Source organism: Argiope bruennichi, chromosome 4 (assembly GCF_947563725.1).
Source record: "Argiope bruennichi chromosome 4, qqArgBrue1.1, whole genome shotgun sequence".
NCBI lineage: Eukaryota > Metazoa > Arthropoda > Arachnida > Araneae > Araneidae > Argiope > Argiope bruennichi.
This window is the reverse complement of record NC_079154.1, coordinates 48,178,436-48,205,587: the sequence shown is the minus strand read 5'-3', so window position 1 is coordinate 48,205,587 and position 27,152 is coordinate 48,178,436. Positions and strand designations below refer to the sequence as shown.

Below are 27,152 nucleotides of genomic sequence, written 5' to 3'. Positions count from 1 at the left end.
ACAAATTTAAATTTAACTTTTTAAATTAAATTTTGAATTCCGATCGCTATACATAACTCGTCTTTATGAAGATTATAGCTTGAACTCTTAATTAAAATTGCAAACATCTTCATCTAACCCCACAATAATTCAAATTTTACAAAAATATTTCGTCTGCTACAGAAAAGTTCTTTTTCTAAACCGTAATTGCAGTCAGCATAAGATCTGGCAACAATTTATGTTATTTCTTTCGTTTTTGAAAGTTTACCTTCATCGTTCTTCTAAACTGATTTATTTTTCAAATTTATCAATCTTATCTTTTCAGGTTAAAGTATTTTTATCAAGAAGATCATCGAATTGTTTCTGAATATGTAATGAATAGATTGCAAAAAAAATAAAAAAAAATCATCCTATTATGTTTTTAAAACACATCGGAACTACTGACATAATAATCACGTGTTGAAATATGGCCGAAACTGATAAGAATTTCCTCATTTTACTCCAAAGACACATTCCTTGATAAAACTTTATCTCGAACCTTATTTTCTGAATAAATTATCCTAAAAATTTTGCTCCCCATTTATCTTTGGTAAGGCAATCATTTCGGTTACTGCATCTCAAAACATTGCGAATTAATTTTTAAAAGCCTTTTCCCTAATTTTTTTATTTGATTTATCCAACTGTAATTCAACAACAACAACAACAAAAAACCTCTAAGGAAAATTTAAAAATATTTTATAAAAAATGACAAATACTTTTGAATAGTTCTTTTTAAACCTTAAATCGTACCTGAAAAAAGTTTTCTACTCTTCTTTCAAAAATGTGTCTATTTCAGCCCAATAGCAGCTAACCAATTGTCTCTTTTTCTCATATTCGGAGATATAAATAGATTGATCAATAGTAACTTCAACTGATAATTTATTAATGATATTTAATAATAAACGAATAAGAGGCTACGATTTGCAATCGTAACATAGACACTCTCTGCTTATTTGTCAACAGTTGTGCCTTTCATTTAATGATAACATTCCACTAGAACTGTAAATTATTGATTCTTTAAAGTATGTATAACCCTTGAATTTATCTACATTGGATAATATTTTGTTTCATTTATCTGCATGTCATAATAAGATATTTACACTTAACTATCTAAGAAAAACTGCACGGTAAAAATATATTAATTTGAAGTTATCTATGAAACACAATTGCAGGCATCTTACTGTGAATCAAATATTTATTTATGGTAAAGTCTAAGTAATCTGGTATAATGCCTTATCATTTGTTAAACATTGTGAGTGCATTAATTCTGCTTTTGACACTAAAGGTTATATTTAAGATTTCATTCTTAAAATTCTTTACAAATACTGAAAAGAGGCAAGTAACAATAAAGATATGTAATTCAGTTCTAGAGATTTGCATTTATTGTTTAATTATATGAGTGTTATTATTTAATACAATTTTTAAATCTTTTCATTATTAACTGAGAGATAAAGATTTGGCGTTATTACATTATTTATTACATTGGCATTCAAAAATAGGTCTTACAACACTGTACAGGAATTATCCGAAGATTTAGAAATTACGAGTATTATTTCAAGATATTTAATGAAAGATATTAGATATAAATCATACTGTAAAAATTTGATCAAATTGAATAATACTGAAAAGAAACCACCAAAAACAAAAATATTTCACCAAAATAATTGATGAACTGGTAACTATGGGTTACAATCAAGTTCTCTTGCACTGTAAAGAAGTAGGAGCAACTGATTTTCACATGTAAATCAATCTGTATGAACCTGATGAATATGAAAAGATAGATCTAGAGTAGGGATTGCAATACCGGTATACCGGGATACCGAGTACCGGTATTTAGAGCCATTTGTACAATTTTGTAATACCGGTATTCACAAGTTTAAATACCGGTTTTTCGGTATTTACTAGCAATTTTTTAAATTGTCTCCACTATATGTTCAAGGATCGCCAACATAGCAAAATAGCATAATTTTTTGTTTTTATTTCTTCAGAACGGGCGAAATCAATTAGATTATGAATACAAAGTTGCATCGTACAATCAAGAAAATTTATAAAATGTTATTTGACAACGGATTGTAAAATCCTCTGCGCTTTCGAGCATACGTTAGGATGGATGGGTTTAATTTGACAAAATAGGGATGAGAGGAAAGATGAAAGGAGGAGATGTTTACAATTAACAATGAAGACTCGCGATTTTATGAGATGTAAACATTACAGATAATTAGTAATGTAGAAAGTCGTACGGTATTTACAAAATTATAATGATTTTAAAAATGAAAATGAAAAAGAAGAAAAGAGACTAACCAATTTAAATCTGATCAAGTTTATAGTAAATTTTCTTAAAATTTTTTATCCACATTCAGAAGAATTCGGTACAGTTATCGAAGATTATGATGACACTAATATCGATAGTGAAAAGGAATTGTCTCTTTAACAAAAATTAGAATTAGCGATAAGTAAAAAAATTTCAACAAACCAAAATACAGAAATCAGTTATATTCAAAACCATCCGACGAGAAATCAATTTATTTGAAGATGAGGGATTTAGAGGTAAATACTTGGAAAAAGTATATCGCGCATTGCTAACAGTACCACCTACTAGCGTAGACGCCGAAAGAGCGTTTTCGGTAGCTGGTCATTTTTGCACAAAATTACGTTCCAGATCTTTAATGACAGTACAATTAATGCATTACGTTTTTTAAGATCACATTTCAAAAAGTTGTAATAGTAACACAGACTGAATAGTGGTATTTACACTTTTTTGTGATTTAAATAAATAAAATGTTCCTTTACTTTTCTGGGATTCTTTATATACTCTTATAATTTATAAGTTACAAATCATTTTTTGTGATGTTTATAATAAAACTGGCAAATAAAATAAAGAAACACCTGTGTTTTCTTTCTTTTTTCTAAAATTTTTAATACCGGTATTAAAACCGGTATCCCAGTATTAAGATCTAAAAAATACCGAATACCTGTATTGAACTTTTGGTCCGATATTGCAATCCCTAATCTAAAGATCAAACGAAACTTTTATCATCTGTCTTTCTCTGCCAAATGACTTGCTCTCAATTACTTCCTTTTAACATCGTTTGTATTCTTAGTATGCCTCTTTGAGCTTTTCTTTATCATCTGCTTGGATTGTATTTTGTTTTGTGTACAAAGAGTTCATATAACCTTTTCTTCAAAATTTCACATACAGCTTCTTCCATTATATTATTAATTATTTGTGGTTAACTGGCAGCCAATGTCCACCTTCAAAAGCTACAGAAAACAATTATCACTTCATTTATAGCAGCAGAAGACAATCAGTTCACATTTTCACATTATTTTATCAGTTCACATTTTAATGAATCTGTCAGAAATCACTAAATGAATTTAGCGACTTTTACCTAATGATTAAATACCTATAAGATGAAGTAAAATACTGGCATATGTTATTTAGCAACGAACAGTTAAAAGAGTTAACAAATTATATCAGATTATAGAGAATTAATTAGAGATGAAATCGAAGAATATATCGCAAAATAGAACATTTTAGACTTAATTACTTTTTATCCGAACGACAGCAATTAAAAAAAATATTTGTTTCAATTTTCAAGCAAAATTAATTCACAAAGTCTGGGAAAATAATCTGTAGGTATGGCATATTATTTTCTTTCCTTTTTTAGCGAAATATGAAAATATTCTATGTGAAGAATGTTCAGTATAATCTGATTTAATTTATAGTTCCTTTCTTTTGATAGCTTTCCTATTAGATACATAAATCATAAGAAGAAATCATGTTTTGAATTTGATTTGGAAGACTGAAACAGCAATTATTAACTTTTACTCTTGAAAGACATTGGGGCAATTCTTTATAATCTTCATAAATTATCTTACTGATTTCTGAATATTATTTGGCATATATATAGATATATGTCACATATATACACGGACATTGATAAAATATTTTTACTTTCATTATCGTCACAAATGATTTCAGCTTTAAAATCTTTCTGGATCACCTTCTAATTATCCTTGCTAATTAGACTTTATGAACACATCAAGACATTAAGCACAAAAGTCAAAAGCTTCATCTACTGGTTTTATGATTTTTAATTTAACCATTTCATTTAACATCTTTTGAAGCATGTCTCTCAAAGGAATGAAGACCCATAGTACCATGGATTTGATCACTTAATTTTCTCGAATTTCCAATGCTTTAAAAAATTTTGGGGGACTCAGCATTTTGGACAAAATGTTTCTTTGAATTCTTTCACTATTTCAATTAATCAAATTTAACACCTTGAAAATAATGTGTTTCAACTGAAGCTGTATAATTATTTTCGAAAGAAGAGTGTTTATTATAATAAGGCTGTAGTAACCAGTTACAGGCAGTTTTTGAAATATAATAATATTATCCCAAATGAGAAATTTGTCGGGAAAAAGCGTAGTGGCAAGATGTAGAAAAAAAAGTTGGGAGATCTTCACATGTTATGAAAAATAAAGGCAAGAAAATTTGGCCTCGGCAGATGGAAGGGCCTTTTTCTGATGTTTAAAAGTAGCTTAAACCGAAGTTAATCCTTAAATTGTCAGAGAAAAATCAGTTATTCTAATTTGGGAAGAAATTTTTTTAAAAAAAATATTTACATTCTTTTATTTCCCTAAAGTATCTGAAATATCTTCTGAGAAATTATACAGAGTTAAATACCCGAATAAATTTTGAAATGAAGTTGTTTACTATCAGCCACAGCTTCCCTTTTCTATTTGTTTTCAGATAAAGATTATTCTTTCCTAAGCTCCGAAGACGATGTTTATTTTCATCTTTAAGGACTTTCATTTATAGACATGATTTGCAAACCTTGGACTGGTGATCTTTCTACTGACATGAAATGCAAATTACATTTCATAACAATGTCAACTGTACCATTACTCATAGTTGCTTTGCAGAAAATATATCTAAATTTTTTTTTTTTTTTGATTTCTTCTTATTAAAGACAACTAACTAGTTCACATTTAAGATGATCTATCAAAAATTTAAAAGGGAGATTTAAATAGCAGTTATTTTGAATATATATTTTGAAATAGAGGTACTAAAACATTTTTATAAGGTTTTGGTAAAAGATTTATAACGTTATAAGATTATAAGTAACTACTTAAACTTAAACATTGAAAAGTCGATTTTTTACGAAATTATGAATTTCTTCTTTAATAATGTTAATCATCGAACGGGTTTCTTTGTAAAACCGTTAGAATTTTGTTCCGGAGTCTATTTTTGGGAAGTTACACTGATTTTTATATTTGCAATGAGATACCTTGTAATGTTATTTTACATTTTAAGATACGATTTTCTCAAATTGTAATCTTTGGTAGAATTATATTACAAAAAAATCTCATAAATGAAAATCTAATGAATATTTTTATTTCAATTTTGGTATAAGAATTTTTCAATAGGTTCTGCAGTTTATAATCAAAGAAATAAGTAATCTATTCATTTAGGAAGATTTTATAGTTATTTTAGGGATTCACAATGTGAAATAAAAATTGAAAATTTAGTTTTATTTATCAGTAGAACCTCAATATTTAAAGAATTCTAGAAATGCAGCTTATGTTTTAGTTCAGGAACTAGATAATATATTAATGAAATTATCTGCAAAATTTTAAGCAAATTTTTTCATTAATCTCTAAACTAGAAGATTTTTGCCTTATACCTGTTTTTAGCCATAAAAAGCTTTTTTATATTTTTTAGAAACCTAATGCCATTTAACTAGTATATTTTGGTTTCATAGATATTTTTACAATTTTTTTTATGCAAATATTAAAAAAAAAGTGTTTTGCCGTTTTTCAAAAAATGCCTCCCGAATGTAATGACATATCTTAACGATTATTTAAATTGGAAATTATGTTTATTCTAAATTAAACTTATCCCTTCAGTAATTCTAAAACTGCAAAATGAGAAGATATGAAGAAAAGCTACTAAATCCTAAAAACTAATCATTAAAACCAAAATAAGATAACGTCTTTAGCAAAATCAAAATGATGTTAGTTAATGCTATTAGTGCAAATTTACAAAACGCGTTGGAAAAATATTAAAATTTTAGAAATTCAACAAAAATCATTTTAAATAGAGGTACAATTCAAGAATTACATTGAAATATGAATATAAAAAGTTTGAATTTTATCAGTTGTTTAGTACTTGGACCTTCCGGATCATCCTAAAATATCTTTCGAAGAAAATATAACAGGATTAGCACGAATTTTTGAAAGGACTATCAAAATTTGAAAAGGACCATCACTTGTTTCTTTTCAACTTCCTCAAGCAGGAAGTGTATTTGTGAATTTCAATCTAATTATTAACATACATGGTTGTTCAATAAGAGGAGCAGATTTTAAAAATTTACTTCTCATGAACGACAGTAAACAGAGACGTAGATGATTAGAAAAAAAGTTCAAATCTTTAATTTCTGCACACAAATAATTCAGCAAAATCAGAACTGTTATTTGTCAAGAGAAAATGGCGATACCTTTAAATAATTTATCTTGTGTGCCTCAGCATAAAAAGAGTGAATCCATTGGTGGAATGCAGCTTTCGTTTCGTTGCAAGTAAAAAAAAATATTTCGCCATAATTGTATTGGATTACATCAGAATTAGAGTTTGTATAAGAAATTCTTAGTATATTGCTGAATATGTGAAGGGAAGAATACTGACGGTCTTCGTACGTCAAATGAAAATATTGGGTAAATACAAAATGTTTTCAAACTTAACCATAAGATATCCACAAGCAGAGTTTGGAATAGCAAAGAGTTGGGAGCAAAGAATTTGGAATATTTAACCTATGTCTACGACTCTACCATATTTGTAAAATTTAATTGGTTCAGTGTCGATTTCAACAAACATGGATCAGACTTCACGTGTGTCAAGAAATGGAGTCCCAATTCGATGTTTGTAGCATTATAAAAGAACTCATGTTAAATGCATAGAAAACATTTTGAGCTTTTCTCTATCCAGTGATATATTGACGTATCTCTATCTATTTTTCATTCATTAGAAATAAATATTTCAAATCATCTCCTTCTTTCTGAATAATTATATTTAAAACAGAGACTAATATTTCCATTTGCATCGGAGACCAATATTTCCATAAGTCCCGACACAGTTTCATTCGAGGAAAACATTGACTTATCAACGCGAAACTAAGTTACTCAGATAAGATTAGTTTAGAAAAGCCTTGTTAATCTGAAATAGTTACACAACAGACATCAGGTCATTTGAAGAATTTTAGCTCCTGGCTATAAAGATATTTCATATGATACCATGTGAACTTTACTCAGTGCAATTAAACACATAATGTCCGTCTATTTCCAATAAATAGTGTATGATTTTGAGCAACATGACCTTCAGACTCCACAATGTAGGATTGAAAGTGTGTATGATACCAAGATAGACCAATATCTCCAAAATATCTACATTTTTTTAGTGAATGTCAAAATTTTCATCGGTGTTTGATGTATACTGAAAATACTAACTAAATATCCTTATTTCTTATTTATATCGACAATTTCTGCAATTTTTTAAATCATTATTATAGAAACATATAATGATATATATATCAAAATAAGGGAAAGCTTAATTTGATTTGATTTGTTTGGGGGTTTTTTGGCGCAAGAACCATGTTGTTGACTATGTTGCGCCAAACAATAAATGAAATTATATAATTTTAAAACACTCATCGAAGGGAATAGAGGGAGTGCTAAAATGTAATCAAGATTCAGATAAATGGATAAAACTTTAAAAATGGAAAGTTGGACATGAAATATCTTATCAAGAAAGATAATGGAGTGCAAGACTTTCGACGAAATTGTTAACTCTAAGCATTGAAATGTGCGCAATCTGAAATGATCTGTTGGGCAGACATTTATCAATGACATTGCGAACACAGTGGCTAGCAACAAGTGAATATGGGTGAATCTAGTGTGTCCAATGCGTACACGAGTTAAAACAGCATCTGCTTTTCTGTTCTCTAATGAGGGCCAAGGTTACACATGGGGTTTGATAACTTGAAGTTTGTTGTTTGTATCCAAGTCCCACTGTCTCTGCTATTTAGAATAAAGAAGCATTTTAATACGTTTCTTTACGTCGCTCACAGGAATAGTAGTAGAGATTGAATCGAGATAGGGGAAAGCTTAAGTAACAAGACATGTAAATGTATTATTGAATCTAAAACAAATAGTACATCATAAACCGCATATACGTTAAGTTACATATATGTTATGTATTGTAACAACTTATGTTATGTATTATAACAACTTAAATTGTTATGTTCGCCTCTATGAATGTGTTTTCTTGGCTTCTCGTTTCAGCTCTCACCAGAACTTCATTGTGCTGGCTAATATAAACCAGTGAATTTATAAAAATAAAATCTAATATTCAGACTTTCACTGACATATTTAACATCGTATCGTATCATCGTATAATGTTGATCTTTCTCGGTGACAGATATAAAATACTTTTCTAATTTCATTTGGGAGCAATAAAATATCAGGAATTGAATTTATTTTCAAATCATAAGTTTCTCCCTTTTTACTATTAAAATTAATTGTGACTTTAAAATCGACTAATTTTCTACAATTTTTTTTAATCTGAAAAATGAGAAAGCAACTTTTTCTTCTTTTTTCAATTTAGTTCTTAGGATAGATAAAGTTACAAATGAAATCGAGAACGTTGATATGAGGAATGATAGAATTTTCGATGTATTGGAAGTCCTGGGAAGAAACATAAGGTTCTTGAAAAGCGGTGTCCCATTAATTTTAGATTATCATTGACATTAAATTGGCGATACCAAATCCAGTGATCTTGTGTGTATTTTGAGGTGTTTAACCGCATTAATCGTATTAATTGGTCACTTATAAGTTTTCTCTTTTTAATTATTTTTTTAAATTTTGATTGTATAGATAATTTTTCATACCCCTTGTAGGATTGAATCATCAATGCTTTTTGAGTCAGGCTCTCTTAATATTACTTTCTTGACACCGATGTGATTTTATCTTTTTTTAAACAGTGGTAAAAGGGTTATTAATATTTATAACTTTTTATATAGTTTTTTTTTAAAAAAAATTTTAATTTTCATTTAAAACATTTTTATTTTAACCAATTTCGGTAATCTATAATATATTCCGTATTAATCGCCTTTGGCGAACAAGTTGATTTCGTAAAATTAAGGATTGCCAAAAATTCATTTAAATATTTTTGTAAGTTTATCTTCAATTTCAAATTTCAATAGACACTTAAAAAAACACTATGTATCTTACTACATTCTGTACATTGTGGTATGCATTCCCTAATTTACTTTTTATATTTTTGTACATTCAATTGCTTTAAAGAAAAGAGCAGCAATATTTAAAATTGAAAAAAAAATTCTTTTAAAGGGGAGGGGAAGAATTTTTTTTTAAAATTAAATATTCTTCCTCATGGTGGTTCTGGAATTAAACCTTAAAATCTATAAAACAAATTTTCTAAATCTTAAAGTTAAGTAAAACAAATTTTCAAAAAATTTATTAAAAGCATGCCTTAAATTAAAACTAGTAAAAATACAACGAATCGTCAAATCATGATTATCAACAAAGAAAAATACCAGGACGAAATAATAGTTCCAGTAAATAAAATGATTTCAGCTTTATTTTAATGATGAAATATATTGTTGTAAAATAAGCATAAGTTCTTAAAACATAATTAAAGATAGAAAAGAATTTATATGGCAAGATTTCGTATCATTAACTAGTTAAGTGCGTTCAATGTGTATACACGTCAATTCGAATCTTCACTTTGGAGCAAACAAAATGTAATATTTTATCTAATAAAAATGAAATCTTATTCGTTTTATTATTACTATTATTATTTGCAAAATTTGTTATGCAGCCATTTGTATTTCGCTCAAAGTGTATTTGCCTCATCGCTGAAGACTTTAAAAAATATAAATAAATAAATATTAAAAAAATTAAGGACTTTCAAAAATAAATTCCGCACTAACTTGTTAAAAAGATAGTCTTCTAATTTTGAATGGACATTTTCGAAAGCTATAGCAGAAAAATGTCAAAATTTCGTTTAACTTTTAATTAAAATCCCAATTATCATTTTTTTTTTAAAAAAAATCGTTCCGAGATGTGCATTTTCATTCACCAAAGTGTGTAGCAGAAAATCAGCACTCACATTCATCTTTATTATTAATAGAGATAAGAGATAAACGATGCCCCATTCTAATCGTGACTGAATAGCTAATTTCTACAACGTTAGAGATTGATATATATACATCAGATATAAAAATGCTTTAAATGACTTAAACCTTTATATTTTATGCCATTTGAGTCAATAAATGTACGTCTGAAAAAAATTGCTAAATTACGCCTTTTAAGCAATTTAATTAATCATTTTTAGCAAAATATTCTCGACACACTGACATTTTAAGCAATGAAAGTTTCACTATTCTGCGATCAAAACTGATCGAATTATGAAGCTCCGAATATCATTATTTTGGTCTACTTTAAATTATTTCGACTACTGCTTCAAGGAACATCATCCCATCAACTGACGGCGATTGTGATTGGTTTGAAATAATGAAATTTAGTTTATTTCAGTCATCTTTATTCGAAAAAGGGAAGAATTTTTGTTTGTTTGTTTGTTTAATAATTCTAGAATATCAAAAATATTCAATGCATTAAATATGACTAATATAACCGAAACTGTATAAAACTTTAAATTTCGTCATTTTTTACAAGTATATTTTTGACAAAACGCCATTCTTCATAGGACTTGAAGCATTTTTCCATTTGGAAACATATGTCTATCTCTAACTATTTAGAAATTGGCTATTATAATTTTTTTTTTTTTTGCTGACCATTAATCTATACTTTCTTATCATATCTGTTCATTTTTATTTTTATCTCAGTTTAATATATTATAAATATAAATCATCATTTCTTTTATATTTTTTCTAAATTTTAAATAATCTGGAAATTTCTTTTTTTCTTTATAATAATAGCCCAAATTTACCTCGAATTATTTTAATTTCAAAGAAATTTCGGTCTTATTCTAGAAATTTAATCAGAAATAGGAACATTATGTTTAACCTCAATGTATGCTTTTATTTAAAAAAATATATTTATAAACCCATTTAACTTAAATGCTACATTTTAAATAAATAATATGAGTTACATTCAAGTACCAAAAGATGGCGATACCTTATCACCACACCTTATCTCAGATAATGATGAGAAAAATGTTATATTTTGCTCTGTGTTGCAGAATACAAATTACACTTTTCCAAGGAAAAGATTAAGTCTATTGCTGATGTTAAAATTTTGTGAAACAATTTGCTTTTTTGTGATGTAATGCATTTACAAGAAAATGAATATCACAGAAGCAAGTTAAAAAGAAAATTCTATCATGACTGCATTATTTCGTTTATCCGAGAAACTGTAAGGAAATGAAGTCAGACCATTTTGCTTCCAAAACCTTGGTGAGACTTCGAAATTGAAATTCTAATGCGCATTTTGGAATTTTTTCAGAACCAAACTTGGACATGCTGCACCAATATATGATGAAAGCAAATAAGAAGTAAAACATTAATTAACGAAAAATCAATAGAAAGGAAAACTGAAATAGCTTATCAACAAAATTTAATTAAATTCTTTAAAATTAGCTAATTAACCAACAAAATTAATGAATTTTTAAAAAGTTAGTGTGAAAATATTCTCTAAATAAGGTTATAACTAGCTGATTTAAGCAGTCCCTTTAAAGAGTATACAATTGTTGAACAAAAGAAATATTTAAAATTTAAGAAAGCTTCAGAGATTTTTTAATGAAGTTTTCAAATTAGTGAAACTTTAACAGAACCAAAGAATAATTATTTCCTTGAGTAAACGTAATTCATATTCTGCAACACAGCGCGAAAGATAAAAATTTTCTCACCATTATCTGAGATAAGATGCGGTGATAAGGTATCGCCATCTTTTGGTACTTGAAGGTAACTCACATTATTTAAAATGTAACGTTTAAGTAATATATGCTAACAATTATAGCATTTAAAGTAAGCCAAATTAAGCGTGCTATTCTTATTTCTGATAAATTATAGGATAAAATTTAGGATTTAAATATAAAAAAAAATATTTCTAAGGGATTATTTTAAAAATTTAGCAGGAAATAAAAATAAAAGAAATTAATTTACTAAAATATATTACATTTTTTGGAATACCGAATAAAATGTAGATAAAATAAAATGAAAATATGTAACAAGAATACATGAACTAATGAACAGCGAAAAAAAGTTTATAATTGGTACTTTCTAAATCATTTGAAGAGTATATTGCTTGAATCCATTATTGCATTGCTTAAAATTAATGAAATCTTAAGTTTTATATAATCCCAATTCGGCCATATTTATTACATTAGTCTATTTATTCTATCAGTCATATTTATTACATTAGTCTAACTGTCATATTTATACATTAGTCTATTTATTTTAATGGTCATATCTATTACATTAGTCTAACTGTCATATTTATATATTAGTCTATTTATTTTAACGGTCATATCTATTACATTACGAATATAATAAATATTATTAAATCTCCAAAAAATGTAACCAGAAATTTTCTACGAATAAAACTGACCGAATTTAATTGAATTCTATTGTTACAAGCCAATTACAGTTCCTCCTTAAGTAATTTCTACAAATTGATTGAATAATTTTCTTTGATACAACAATCGAAATCGTCTGAAATAGTGATTTCAAAGCTTCATGACTCGATCAGATTGGTTGATTAGTCACTGCTTATTGACCGGAAATCTTCCTTGATGCAATAGTCGAAACAATATAGAAATAATAATTTTAATGTTATTCAACTATTCAGAACTCGACCAAGTTTTGCAGCAAAATAGTGGAAATATTTTTGTTTTAAAATATTAGTGTGTTGAGAATATTTTATTAAAAATAATTAATTTGGTTGTTTAAAAATCTAAATATCGTAATTTTTTTCGTAAGAATACTTAATAGGAATACAATAATATTTACGTCAATTAAAGCCTTATTCCGATAGGGCTTAACGACTTAGAAATTAGTTACTAGTTTTCAATCAAACTGGACATACTTTCTGTATAGTAAAACATAGGATGCCAAAATTATGATACAGTAAAAATCTCCACATTGAGATGTGCAAAAACTTTAAAAAAGAATTTAAAAATATTGGATGAAGGCCAAAAACCTTTTTAACATTTGTTTAAAAAACACAAAACTGTTATCAGCTCAGACTAAGTCTTCACAGGTATCACGCCGTTGTGCATGCGTCCCTTTTCTCAAGTGAACATTTGTTTGCATTTGTCACAGATACATACAAAACATACAAACGATACGATACATACAAAAAGCGACTTTCAACAAATATACAGATTCCATTTAATAGCGAGCCATTTAAAATCAAATAAGCTATGAAACCTGTACATCTTAAGAGTATAAATTAATATTAAATCATTATTTTAAAATTATATGCTTAAGAAAGCTAGGTTGCTAACAATTGAGTTCTTGAATAATTTTTATTAATTAAATTGAATTATTTATAAATAAATTATAATGAAATTATTTGCAAAATTTTATGATAATACAAATAAAATTTTGAGTATATATTTTCTTTCTGTTTATTTCCAAGTGTCGAAACGATCATGTTATGCAATTTAATTATTTCCAGATTAATTTTTTTCGTTATGGAAATAATACCAGTTCATGCACATAGTTACTTAATAATTGGTACTTACTAAATAAGTTTTTAAAATATTTTTTTAGGTTTCTAATTAAAATCAAAATTTTATCATTTTTAATCAATAATTTTATATTGTAATATTGCACAAAATCTTTCTCAACACCTTAAAATTAGAGTAATAATATAATAAAAATAAAATTTTCAGTCATATGAATTTCATTTGCATAAAATTTTTTTCCTAACTGCTTTAAATTTTTATAGATATTTTAATAATACCTTTGCAAATATCTTATAGCAATAAAATTCCCTATTTTGATAATAGAACTTATCTTCATATCCGTTACTATGATATAAAATAAATTTTTTATGTGCATGTTATTACTGATATATATAATATTAATATATATCACTGATATTTATAATATAATAAATATCATATATAATATTAATTTATATCACTAATATAAACCAATGTTAATAAAATATATAGACAAATTAAGCCCAAAACATTTTTAAAGGTTAATTTTTTGCATTTATTAATTTATTTTTAGTAATCTTATTTGTTCTTATAAATTTATTAAATTTCGGTATTTGAAATGTACGAAATTAAAAGTCTTTTTTGAAAAAAGAAAGATTTGAAAGATAAAATGGTTGAAGAAAATTTAAATCAGACAACTGAATCTTAAAATACAAATGAAAAGATTTAGTTCTTTGTGTGTGTATGTGTTCCCCTTTGTATATATATATATATATATATATATATATATATATATATATATATATATATATATATATATATATATATATATATATATATATATATATATATATATATATATATATAAAATTAAGTTAATTCCTACTTTCGCAAGAATTGAAATCGCATCCTTCGGCTTCACGTGAAAACTGCTGAAATCCTTGCATTTTACCGATTGAACTACTGCCTGTTAATTTAAATTTTCATTACAAACTGCTAAAACTCTATTTAATGTATTAAAAATTAATTAAATTTAATAATTAATGAATGAATATTTGGAAAAACTGTATTAACATCAAGTGTCACACACTACAAGTTTAAAAAATTGTATTTGAACTTGTGTGGATGAATAAAAAGTATTTTATTAACGACTGAAAATTTGAACAAGATATATAAATATATATAGAGAGAATGTAAACTAATAGTAGGAATTGAAAAAAGATAGAGATACCTATATAAATTAATCCTTATGCAAATTATTCCTGAATATTTTTTCTGTAATTTCCGAGAAAGTCAAAAAAGAAATGAAGAAAGAAAGACGAAGAAAAAAGACGTAAAAACATAAGAAGGAAGGAACCACACTTTACCATTACTAAAGAATATGATAGTTAAACAACAAGCAAGTTTTCTAGCAATGTTGGCATATCTAAATTTTCAAATGGAGTAGTTGCTCATAATTGACTCTTATATGAACATTTGTAAAATCACAAGTAATAAGGTAACATGGAGCATAACACTACTTAAGTATGTGACTACATTAGCGATGAATTTTTTGAAAAACGTTCGAAAATAATTATATTTTTGAATATTTGTATGAAAAACATTGGAAAATTTCTTTGAAGCCAACATATAACAGCTCAGCGTCGAAAAGTTTTTAAAAATTGGGAAAAGGGCATTTTTTTTTTTTTTTTTTTTTTTGCCCAAAAGAGGCATAAAGCAAAAATCTACAAGTTTAGAGGTTTATCAAATGATTTACTTAAAATTCTGTATAGAGCTTAAAAATATATTATCTAATTCCTGAATTAAAAAAATAATCCATCTATTATTTAAATATTTCTATATAAATAACACGAAATTCCCATTTTTTCACATTGGGAAGCGCTAAAATAACTATAAAATATTTCTAAAGGAATAGATTATTTATTCTATAATTCAGGAACTGTAGAAACATATTAAGAAAATATTATATTAAATTAAAAAAATACATTAAATTTTAATTTATGAGGTTTTTTTCGTAAGAAAATTCTATCAAAGATTAGAATTTGTGAGAATAGCATCTAAGGATGTAAAACAGCATCAAAACGTATTTAATTGCAAATATAAAAATCAGTGTAACTTAAAAAAATATATATTTAGAAACAAAATTCAAACGGTTTTATACAGAAAACTGTTCAAACATTAATAATATTAAAAAAAAAAATTTCGAAATTTGGCAAAAAATCTACTTTTTAGTGTAGTTACCCATCTTACACATGTTAAGTTGGAGTTAGCATTCAGGGAGGCTGTCAGCTTTCAATATTTATAGGCAATGAGAGTTGATATCAGAAGATTCTTAGAGGAAATAACCCAATAGTTATGTTCCCTCGACAGATATTCTTACTTAAATAATCGATATCTTGTCCTTTTCACCTCTTCATAGTCAAAGCGGCTTTAGTGTCACAGTGATTATAGTATATTGATTACAGTACAATAATAGCCGTACATTGGATTTGTGACGACATATTGACTATCTGTTCCTGTATAATATTTATGTACGTCTAACCTCCCAGTAAATTATTGAATAGTCATTACAAATTCTCCTGTATTCAAATGTATAGAGTGGGAAATACAAAAAAATTCAAAACCCATCGATATAAAGCCATTTCTTTTAGTTAATTGCATAGTTTTTTTTAATCGTATTATAAAAGCTGCAATTTATGTATCTCGGTTCATTATAAATGAAGACACCTTGGATATTTGAAATAAAACAAAAACTCATCAATTGTTACAAATGATGATTCGTTTTGTAGTATAAGAAGATAGTTTCCCAGATTCTTTCGGTATAGACTTTTTTATTACAAGGAATTTTAATTTTATTATTTCACTATTATTGTGTAAATCCTAACAACAGCATGTGTTTCTTTTATTAATTACCAGAAATATTTTCAAAATTTTCTTCAAAAAATATTTTTTTTTTCTTTTGTAAAAATATCTGTATAAACAAAGGACATATTTGCTTGATATCGATTGTACGTGAATGAATAAAAACCATTTAAATCAAGTTTCTTTTGAGTTTTTTTTTTTTTTTTCGCTCTCCAATTTTTGGCAGAAAATATTTTTTCGCAACCTCATTTCGGTGCGAACATTTTTTGCTATGGAAGATACAACTGGAAACGTGTACGTGCATCTTAAGCAATAAGAAATTGAAGAAACATGATATCTTAGAGTTATTTGGCCTCCTTTTCAACCTAAACCTTTTAGATCTTTCTTTATCATAGCGAGGAAAAAATGTATCAGTAATTAAAAAGTTTTGTAATAAATATCTTAATAAAGAGAAAGTTTTTCCCTGCTTAATTATATAGAACAAAGTAGATGTCAAAAAGGATGTCAAGAGAATTAGATTTCTCTGTTAAGAAATCAAAATTTAATGACTGCGTGTTTCACAATTTAAACCATCAGACGATTTTAAATTTGTTAAAGCAAAACGTTACGGAAGAAGTGAGTTCCTTAACATTACCTTTCGACAGCTCTACCATTCAGTGACATATTTATCATATGTTTGGAGCAATTCTTGCCCCATTAAACCCTAACTTCTTCCACGTTTATCCAATTACATAGTCATCATCACAAAATGCAGAGCACGAGTAACGAGTTTCATGTCAGCAGTCAACCACCCTATGGAATGGAGATATATGCTAAAAATAGCAGGGATTTTTTTATGAAACTGAAGATCTTTGTTTCCCAATTGAGACCAGAACAATAAAGCTAATCTTACCAGATGATTAATACATTCTGTATTAAAATCTAAATTCAGCAACAGATGCTGAATAAATATCAAACATCAAAAAAATTTGGTATAAATAATCAATGATCTTTCAAGGAATGAATCTTTCATGTAATAATGCTGCTTATTTATTCTGAATGCCAAATATGCCAATTTATTTCTTATTTCTAGATATTCTATTTTATATTTCTAGATATAGAATAATCAATAATCTTTCATGGGATACTGTCTTTCACGAAATGAATCTTTCATTCATGTAGTAATGCTGCTTATTTATTCTGAATTCCAAATGTGCCAATTTATTTCATAATTCAAGAGCTTTTATCTTTGAGAAAAAAGGTTGCAAGGGGATATAAAATGATACTTTAATTTCTAATTTAGATGTGAATATTTAAATAAAATCTTTCGCCTTTCTAAAAATAAATAATTGATGTATAAATACTCTAACAATTTCCTCTAAAAATTAATTAAAGGAATTATTTATCACCACAAGTAATTTATATTAATTCAAAACCATTTTTCTTGGTAAATAAGATTTACACCATTTTTTTGTCATATTTTATACAGAAAATATTGTATGTACTTTCAAACATATGTTTTGAAAGAATATGTACATAGAACAAGATTTGAATTGGGTATGCACCATCATAATTCTGAGATAGAAAAATTGATATAAATATTTCCTATGGAAATAGATTTTAAGTAATAATATAGAAATTTATGCTTTAGATTAAATTAATTTAAATAATCCCAATAGCTTTTATTGCCATTGCAACTAAAAATGTTCAAATGTGCTTTAGAAACTACAATGATGTATGTATGGATAATTTAAATTACTGAGAATGTAAAAACATTATTTGATAAATTTGATAAATTGCGAAACACTTTTATTTACACATTCATTATGATTTAATACTGATAGCAAGAGGAATTATGTGCTTTGAATGTATAAAAATACATATAATCAAATAATATTATTTGCTGAAAACTATAGATACTTTTTAAAAATATCTTCATAAATAAGTATAAATATATTTGGTATATGAAATCGTATAATTAAAGAAATATAAAGTACCATGTATAGGTTTGTATATATTTCAAACTGTTACTTCGTAATTTTAAGCAATTAAATTTAGCTATAGTGACATAATTTTCCAACTTATCTAAATTATATCCACTAAACTGAAAATACATAATTAATTTTTACACCCTTATACATGCTGGCTAAATACTTCATCCTTTTAAGATCACAAAAGCTAGTAATAAATTATAAAAATTTAAAAAAAAGAACTTTTTGTATATATGACAAATACAGAATAGGAATATTATTTTGCTTATGACAGAGGTTATAAAATAATTAAAACAGAAGAATTGATTCTTTTCATGAATAAGTAACTCAAAAGCAATGCTCTGGTATAGCAAAACTGTATGTAATTGCCACTTTAATAACATAAATGAGGAACAAATTCATATTTATGAATAATTTAATCTTTTATAATCGTATAAATTATTCGATACTGAAGTACTAATTTCAGTATGTTATGAAACATTTATGTATCAATGTCAAAGGAGTTTATCTCTTATATAAGCATGCCAATATCATGCATAAATTAATTACAAAAATAGCTATAAATAGTTATAAAAGTAAAAATTATAATAATTTGAATTAAAATATGTTTCTTATGGTTATGAAGCAAAGATATTATGAACGAACTGCAAGAAAACTTAAAGCTCAAAGGTTCGATACACACATAAATATTCAAAAGATATCAATCTTGCTTCATTTCTGGTCAACCGATTAAAACACTCCAATGACCATTAATAGAAGTTATACAAAAAAATTCAAAAAAATAATATCAATTATATTCCATTAATGTATTTAATTGCTGCGGAAAATCCAAATGGCCGTCGTTCCTATACCCCAACAACTGCGAATAGCCGCCATTTTAACCCAACCTTTCTTTTTAAGCATAGTAGATAAGATCAACGTGGCTCAAAAAAGATAGCAGTATTGTGATTAAAAAAGTTCTTACCTGGCTCAGCAGAAGCGCTGAATGATATGCCAGCAACAAGGTTCTAATCTAGACCCACTGATATGTTATCTCTCTATTCCTCCTTACCTATCACCTGCACTCCATCGTTCGGGATTGATTGTTTACCATAATAGCAGTTTCACGTGCTTACGGTATGCATCCTGTTCCTCAATTGTGTTTAGTGCTGTGGTCAGTGTTCGTAATTTTAGTCCGAGACTTACACCCACCCCCTCAGATGTGGGGGTGGCCCTGAAGTGAATTTTGAGACGGGGTTGGTTTGAAAAATAACGGCGTCGTGGCTGGTATAATCAGCGCCAGGGGAAAGAAAGACGGGACTTTGCTCTGTTTGAGCAACGCACACCTCGATGAAGATAACGAGTTGGACAAAGTCGCGTTTCCTAATTCAGCCACGTATGGAGTTGAAGTAAAATGTCAAGAAATTCCCTCTCGGTTTTATGAAGTAAAGAATTCAGGCAAATGCTTCTTATGATATTTTTAACTGCGAGGGGGGGGGGAGGATAAAAAACAGTTACTTGGCAAGATAAAAAAAAAAAAGAGAGAGAGAGAGAGAGATTATTTTTTATGTCGTTGCTTTGTTTCTGTTACATGGTGAACACAAATCGAAAAAAGATTCACTATAAGATAAAACATTTTGAAATTTGAATCATATCGAATTGTGTGCGTTTTCAGAGTCCCTCAGACCAGGGGCTCTCAAATACAATAATACGAGAGGTTGATGTCAAATTGACTCACCTCGGTATAAGGCATACTCGCTAACGCATAAACATGTCCTTCTTGGTGAGGTGGCATCGAAGTGCCTAACATGTCGTGTAGATTTTACCATTAATCATATTCTAATCGAATGTCCACCTTTTAATTTCTCTCCTTCACAACTTTTTAAGTCATCGTCATTAATTTTACAGGACGTGGTTAGAGTGAAATTCCAACCAAACCTTTTTAAATTTTTAAAAATCATTGGCTTTTATAATTGTATTTAGTACTTTTTCACTTCTGTTCATGTTTTACTTTTTACATTGCTTAGATGTAAAGCTTTTTACGTATCTTTGTTTCATTAAAATTTCTTAACATTATACAGCTGGCACTGTCATTCTTTACATTTTTATGTTGATAACTTTTGCTTTTATATTTTAACGTGTGTTTTTATTGTTTGCTTTATGATTTTACCAACTGCTTGGCGCAGCATGGTCATATATGGCTTTCCCGCCTTTGATACCCTGTATTCTATGATTTAAATACACAAGAATATGATTTTCAAAAACAAAATCTTTATTTTAGCAATTGGAATGAATTCAATTCCATTATGTGGCAAACTTGCAATCGATATATTTACACATTCAAAATTATATTTGACTCTGTGTGCAATAAAATACCATGTCACACAGTATATATTTCGTTTAGTATTTTTGTTTTGGCATGAACTCAAATGATAATAAAAGCAATAGCTTAAAATTTGTATAGTACCAAATTATATATGGCAATTGTATCCCTCAGTTCAATATTTTTTTAAATACTTCCATTTGATACACCATTTTGGACACTCCCCTTACCCTTTATGTTTATATACACCAGAAAATAATATTCAATATTATAACTTTAACCAAGAGATGAAAGAAAATTTATCTATTGGTGAGATAGATAGAATCTGCTTTTCTAAAGTAAAACAAGCATTAATGAATTGTTTGATATCATATTTTAGAACAGAGAATTTGCCTCGTGTTTTTAATGCCAATAATTTTTTCGGTTAAAATCAGATTGAATGCATCTGCACTAAGAATTATAGTGTCATTAATTTTTTGGACAACATTTTTGAACAACAACAACAAAATTTGAACAACGTTATTTTTTTAAAAACATTAATAGTTTTTCAGCTATCATTTTTGTTAATATTTATATTAAAATTGCATTCAACTATCAAAGCTTAAATGATTTATCTAAGTTCTTTTGATACAAAATTTATATTATGCAGCCCATTTATAGAGCAGTACTTATAAAATTCTCTTCTTACAAAATTGTTCAGATTCAAATATCACATGAAGTTTCAATTTATTTTGAGTTCTTCGTGCGTTTTTCTTTAATAAAATACTTAATGTTCAATTCATCAAAGTATAAAAAAATGTTAGTCACCGAATCATAAGCAGAATTTAAACTTACTTGTATAAAGCTTTGTATAAATGACTGTATTATCTCTTCTAAATTAAAAATGTAAAATAAACAGTCAACATTGCTGATATCTCCTGACTTTTTTAAAGACTTCACTTATGCTTATTAATAGAATTCATTTCTTTTATACGGGCATTTACGGATTCTGCGCAATTAAGTTGCTAAGAATGTCCCTCTCTTCCAGTACTGGTTTGACTATATTATTTAGGTATATATTTTTCTCCATTTTCTTTTATAAACAGTGTTACTCTTCCATTCTATCGTGAGTTGCTTCTTTCTCTTATTCTCCTGTATATGATTTATCATTTTTACTGTTCTTTATGGTCCCATGTTTATGGCTTAATAAAGGAAAGAGAAAAAGTGGGTAAGAATACAACGTAAGAAACAACAGACCTAATCAATGATTTGGAAAGGATTGAAGAAGATATCAGCTTCTCCAAAGCAATTCTCAGTTCTAAAAAAGGATTTTTGAGATTTAATTTTACAGGTTAACCGTGCAGTACTGATCAAATTTATTGGAACAAGTTTCATTTTTCATAAAATGCATGCTTTCATTGGAATTTCCTGTTTCAAACCAGTTTCAACTGCAATTTGTTACAAAGGAAAGTTAGTCTTGACTAGTCTAAATTAGTCCGACTACGTGATCATCACATTTAGAACGTTTCCTGTTTGAAACCGGTTTCAACTGCATTTTGTTACAAAGGAAAGTTAACCTTGACTAGTCTAAATTAGTGCGACTACATGATCATCACATTTAGAACATTTCCTGTTTGAAACCGGTTTCAACTGCATTTTGTTACAAAGGAAAGTTAACCTTGACTAGTCTAAATTAGTGCGACTACATGATCATCACATTTAGAACATTTCCTGTTTGAAACCGGTTTCAACTGTATTTTGTTACAAAGGAAAGTTTGCCTTGACTAGTCTAAATTAGTGCGACTACGTGATCATCACATTTAGAACATTTCCTGTTTGAAACCGGTTTCAACTGTATTTTGTTACAAAGGAAAGTTTGCCTTGACTAGTCTAAATTAGTGCGACTACGTGATCATCACATTTAGAACATTTCCTGTTTGAAACCGGTTTCAACTGTATTTTGTTACAAAGGAAAGTTAACCTTGACTAGTCTAAATTAGTCCGACTACGTGATCATCACATTTAGAACATTTCCTGTTTGAAACCGGTTTCAACTGTATTTTGTTACAAAGGAAAGTTAACCTTGACTAGTCTAAATTAGTCCGACTACGTGATCATCACATTTAGAACATTTCCTGTTTGAAACCGGTTTCAACTGTATTTTGTTACAAAGGAAAGTTAACCTTGACTAGTCTAAATTAGTCCGACTACGTGATCATCACATTTAGAACATTTCCTGTTTGAAACCGGTTTCAACTGTATTTTGTTACAAAGGAAAGTTAACCTTGACTAGTCTAAATTAGTCCGACTACGTGATCATCACATTTAGAACATTTCCTGTTTGAAACCGGTTTCAACTGTATTTTGTTACAAAGGAAAGTTTGCCTTGACTAGTCTAAATTAGTGCGACTACGTGATCATCACATTTAGAACATTTCCTGTTTGAAACCGGTTTCAACTGTATTTTGTTACAAAGGAAAGTTTGCCTTGACTAGTCTAAATTAGTCCGACTACGTGATCATCACATTTAGAACATTTCCTGTTTGAAACCGGTTTCAACTGCATTTTGTTACAAAGGAAAGTTTGCCTTGACTAGTCTAAATTAGTGCGACTACATGATCATCACATTTAGAACATTTCCTGTTTGAAACCGGTTTCAACTGCATTTTGTTACAAAGGAAAGTTTGCCTTGACTAGTCTAAATTAGTGCGACTACATGATCATCACATTTAGAACATTTCCTGTTTGAAACCGGTTTCAACTGCATTTTGTTACAAAGGAAAGTTAACCTTGACTAGTCTAAATTAGTGCGACTACATGATCATCACATTTAGAACATTTCCTGTTTGAAACCGGTTTCAACTGCATTTTGTTACAAAGGAAAGTTAACCTTGACTAGTCTAAATTAGTGCGACTACATGATCATCACATTTAGAACATTTCCTGTTTGAAACCGGTTTCAACTGCATTTTGTTACAAAGGAAAGTTAACCTTGACTAGTCTAAATTAGTGCGACTACATGATCATCACATTTAGAACATTTCCTGTTTGAAACCGGTTTCAACTGCATTTTGTTACAAAGGAAAGTTTGCCTTGACTAGTCTAAATTAGTGCGACTACATGATCATCACATTTAGAACATTTCCTGTTTGAAACCGGTTTCAACTGCATTTTGTTACAAAGGAAAGTTAACCTTGACTAGTCTAAATTAGTGCGACTACATGATCATCACATTTAGAACATTTCCTGTTTGAAACCGGTTTCAACTGCATTTTGTTACAAAGGAAAGTTAACCTTGACTAGTCTAAATTAGTGCGACTACATGATCATCACATTTAGAACATTTCCTGTTTGAAACCGGTTTCAACTGCATTTTGTTACAAAGGAAAGTTTGCCTTGACTAGTCTAAATTAGTGCGACTACGTGATCATCACATGAAGAACATTTTCTTGTCAGTTACTTTTCATCTTGAATGTGATGGATGGTGTGAGTTGTCTGGTTCTCAGATGTATAAAAAAAATGAATATTACTCCCAAGGAAAGAATCAGAATTTTTACCCTAAATCAGCGTACCTTTGTTATTATGTGAAGGATATTGCTACCTAAGTTGGAGTTATAAAATCAAGGATTATTTGTCGTCAAAATTAGTTTGGGATAGAATTTTCAAGACAGAAGAATTAATGCAGACGAAAAAGTAAGAGAATACTTAAGACAGATAAATTTTTTTCTTTCCTTTCAAAGAAATACAGCAAGAATTTAAGACTTGAACTCTAAAAATTAGATCTATATCTTATTAAAAGTGTTTACATTCAACTTATTGATGGAGAGACTCTTAAGTATTCAATATATTATTACAATTTTATCTTAAAAATTTTGTTTTACGAAAAGAATTTGGAATTTTAAGAATTCTGTTGTAGAAAAAGATATGAATCAGCAGTCGATCTTTCAACAGTTTGTAAAAAATTGGTACCCACATCATAAAAAGATTACTTACTAAGGATTTTTTTAAAGTTTTCTTATCAATGATCAATTAAGTACATTATTTGAACATGATTGAGATTAATTTGTAATGTTTTCAATTTTATATGCTAAAGCCTGCCTTTGTCATGACATGAACAAAAAAATCTATTTTAATTTTAAACTTACATATTGTTTTATTCATATTAAACATACTTTTTGATAATAAAAATTATACTAGGAGGACATGGAACTTTTTGGAATGAAAAGAAAATTATAATGACCGGATGACATTTGAGTTTAGACTAGTTGTCTTAATAGTTTGTCTAGTTGAGTTATTCTAAGTGTCTTAAATTTGAGTTTAGTTTTTACAAGTCTGCATAATGAATAATGGTCTGAAAATGTTTGTTTACTGTGGAAGTTAGAAAGCATTCTATCACTTCCAACATATTTCCTCAGCGTGTAAAAGTCTGCAGCACGTTTATGTTTTCTAGAATTCATCAAAGATTGTACTAATTTAATTTAAATTCCACAATACATAGGAGATCTGAAACACGTTAATGTGTTGCTAAAAATAAGTGAGATTCATCATTTCTATCAAACATCATAGCGTATGGTGGCCTGGTGTACGTTTATCTATTGTGGAAATTAGCAAACGTTCTGCCACTTCCACCAAATTTCCTTAGTGAACGAGGGTTTGAAACATATTTATGTAGCATAGAAGTTAAAAAAGGCCGCACCACTTTCATCTAAGCTATTCAACGCATGGGAGATCTGAAGCATGTTTATGTTTAAGTGAAGTTAGGTGGGATTCATCATTTGGATTAAATATCACAGTGTATGGAGTCTAAAGAATGTTTGTTCATTGCGGAAGTTAAAAGAAGTTTCACCACTTCCACCAAAATTCTACAGTTCGAAGGTCCGAAACGCATTTTTGTACAGACGAAATTGGGAGTGAGCCTGTCATCCTCGCCATATGACCACAATTCAAAATTATGAAATTCATCCCAAAGCAAGTCTTGTGAAATTTCGAAACGGATTTAATGTAATTAAACGAAATAAAAAGCTTCTTATGTTTACATAACTTTCAACTACATCAAGGCCGTTAAAAAAGTAATGCCAATAAAAAAAATTTCATGCGTGATCATATTATTATTAGTTAAATCTTGTTCTGCTACCATTATTGGAAAGTAATCATGAAAATGTATTTTTAATGAAAAGAAAAAGGGATTTGATTAAAAATAATTACATCTTAAATTTTGCCAGAAATTTTTCTTTATTTTGTTTATAAATTATAACTACAGGCCGTGATAACCTGGTTGGTAGGGCTTGGATTCGCCTCTCTTGGGTTGTGAATTCGAACCCCGTCGGCCGAAGACTCTCCGCGTGTATGGTGGCTGACGCACGCATAAATCTATTGTGGCCACAAAGTCCTCCATGTTGAGAGTAATATCACTGGGGTTACTGGTTCAGAGGTGATCGCTCTCTGATTCAGGTATAAATTACGATCTGTGGATGAGTGAATGCAATGTGTAAATGAAAGCCGCCCCATAAAAAGGGTTGTGACGTGTGAGTAGCTAAGCCGTACTCTTGACCCTAGTTGGCGCTACTGAAAAAACAAGAGATTCGGATTGAATCGCTGACAGATAACTGTCAGTGAGCTTGAAAAGTACCATAAGTCACGCAACAACAAATATATATATATATATATATAAAACGCTTACGTGGAAGCAAAATCAGGTCAAATTTGTTAATTGCTATTTGGCAACACACCTCCAAATGAGTAAGGCTTCAGTTTTTTCCCCACGCTAACAAGTATAGGCTTAACATGTTTTCGACCGATTATTTCAAACGATTCTGTTCATTTTCTTAGTGTTTGATGCATTTAAAATTAAACATTGTTAATTAATCGGTCTTTCGGATTCATTCTGAAGTACTTTTGAATTAAAATAAAACACAATAAAGGAAATTAAAAATTTCTAATCTGAAATTGCGTTACCCCAACTGGCGTAGAAAATTCACGCATTTGTGCTGTCTCAACTGGCATAGAAAATTCACGCATGCGCAATGTTTTCTGATTATTGACAACTGTATTTTCATAAAACGCTCAGCGGACCGAATTTGTTAATCGCCGTTTGGCAACATTTCGATCATGTCCGGGAACATCAACACGTGGTTTGATAAGATTTCAAACAAACTCTATTCTTGCATCGGTTTGAAAATTTTTTAAACAAAAAAATTAACGGACAAAAATTTTAACAATGGCTTCAAGTCGTGCCGTATCGTTTTTAAAACAAAATTGTCGAAAAAGAGAAGACAGGTCGAATGAAAATGCTCAAGAATCGTTCATAAGAAGATCC

At 28.4% G+C, this 27,152-nt stretch overlaps 1 protein-coding gene across 1 annotated transcript in view; it reads right to left on the bottom strand.

Annotated features, from left to right (window-relative positions):
- Positions 1 to 19,825, bottom strand: part of LOC129965988 (uncharacterized) — a 112,543-nt gene extending 92,718 nt beyond the window's left edge. The window contains exon 1 of the mRNA XM_056080312.1: positions 19,520 to 19,825. The gene's annotated coding sequence lies outside the window, so the exon portion shown is untranslated. The remainder of the gene's footprint in view (positions 1 to 19,519) is intronic.
- Between the last annotated feature and the right edge of the window lie 7,327 nt (positions 19,826 to 27,152).